General features: G+C 50.0%; 1 pseudogene; it reads left to right on the top strand.

Moving 5' to 3' along the window:
• The first annotated feature begins 558 nt into the window (after positions 1-558).
• LOC147084138 (uncharacterized) lies at positions 559-1,633 on the top strand (annotated as a pseudogene).
• The last annotated feature ends 459 nt before the right edge of the window (positions 1,634-2,092 follow it).

The following is a 2,092-nucleotide window of genomic DNA, read 5'->3' as shown; positions in this document are numbered from 1 at the left end:
GATCTTCGGGTAAGCATTCTCCAAGGCGGCCTTCGAGACACACGACAATGCAAAATCGCCGAGCAGAAACTGATAGCCAAGTTCCGCACTCATGAGGACGGCCTCAACCGCGATCTTGGGTTCATGTCATGCTACATGTAACCCCACCTGATGTAGGGTCACCCAGACTCGAGTCGTCGTTGGCTTGTTCTCTCTACACAGATGCGGCCGGACCTGCTGTGATTTCCAGCAAAAAAAATGTTTTTCGGTCTGTTTTTTGTTTTTCATACAGACCCCAGCATCTGCAACATTTGACCCCTTGTGACCCCACCTCATTGTTCTTTGATGTAATGTTTTCCTGACTGACCTGTTTGGACACCATTCACACCTTTGATCGCTGTGATTATCTCTCTGCTGAGGTGCGACAAATGGTAGTTAGAAAGATTACCTGTAATCATCTGGCATTATTCTCTGACTATATAAGCTGTGTCTTTATGCATCTCTCCACTTCACCTGACGAAGGAGCAGCACTCCGAAAGCTTGTGATTTCAAATAAAACTGTTGGACTATAACCTGGTGTTGTGTGACTTCTTACATTTGTCCACCCCAGTCCAACTCCGGCATCTCCACACCATGACTACTATCGACACCACAAACTGCCGGCTCAAAGTGGAGAGGATCTCCAAGAAGATCGCGCATATCGACACAGACATCAAGTTTCTAGAGAGATGCAAGAAAGCAGACAAGATCCCAAAAGGACTACAGATCACAAACCCACTCAAGTTGACCTACAACACACACTACGCCGAGAGACTCTGCCATCGTACCTCTCGCACACTCAACCATCTCGTACACCAGCTCTACAGCAGACGCCGCAACCTCAAAACCGAGATAGAGTCCATATTCTCAGCCTGTGCTCAGGACACAGCAGACCAGCTACGAGACACTGCCAAACAGACAAGGCAATGGAACTACACTGCCTACATGCACACCAAGAACAGGAAGCTTGAGAAACTCGGCATCACCACCAGCAGCAACCAAGCCGCCCCTGGTACCACGGTTGAAACCACAGGGAAGTCCATCATCAACTTGTCCGACTACACCCTTCAACCAGACGAAATTGAAGTTCTCAGCCGAGGGCTCAATTTCTGCCCCACCACCAAAATGGACCCCATCGGTCTCGCGGCAGACACAGAGGAATTCATTAGGAGAATGAGGCACCGGGAATTCTTCCACAAATCCCAAGATGTAAGCAGCGAACCCAATGAGACAACCAATGATCCGGAACAGCAGACAGAGGGATCCGCAGTGCAACAACCGAAGAAGAAAGAGTCAAATTGGACCCCTCCGGAGGGTCACTGCCCTAAGCTTGATATGTATGCTCAAGCTGTCAGGAGATGCATCAACGCCAGATTCATCAGCCGCACTCACAAGACAGTCCAGAATGTCACCCGAGCACAACGCAACACCATCCACGCTCTCAAGACCAACCGCAACATCGTCATCAAACCAGCAGACAAAGGAGGAGCCATCGTCATACAGAACAGAACGGACTATTGCAAAGAAGCATACCGACAACTGGACAACCAGGAACACTACAGATAGTTACCCACAGATCCGACCAAAGAACACACCCGCCAACTCAACAGACTGATCAAGACCTTTGATCCAGACCTTCAAAGCATCCTACACGCTCTCATCCCATGTATTCCCCACGTGGGAGACTTCTACTGCCTCCCAAAGATACACAAAGCCAACACACACAGATGTCCTGTCGTATCAGGCAACGGAACCCTGTGTGAGAACCTCTCTGGATACGTCGAGGGCATACTGAAACCCATCGTACAGGGAACCCCCAGCTTCTGTCGTGACACTACAGACTTCTTACAGAAACTCAGCACCCATGGACCAGTTGAACCAGGAACACTCCTCGCCACGATGGACGTCTCGGCACTCTACACCAGTATCCCCCACGATGACGGCATCGCTGCGACAGCCTCAGTACTGAACACCAACAACAGCCAATCTCCAGACGCCATCCTACAACTCACCCGCTTCATCCTTGACCACAATGTCTTCACCTTCGACAACCAGTTCTTTACCCAAACACACG

Source organism: Somniosus microcephalus, unplaced genomic scaffold (assembly GCF_052327205.1).
Source record: "Somniosus microcephalus isolate GS21.2 unplaced genomic scaffold, FLI_Smic_1.0 scaffold1, whole genome shotgun sequence".
Classification (NCBI taxonomy): Eukaryota; Metazoa; Chordata; class Chondrichthyes; order Squaliformes; family Somniosidae; genus Somniosus; species Somniosus microcephalus.
This window is presented reverse-complemented; position numbering and strand designations above follow the sequence as displayed.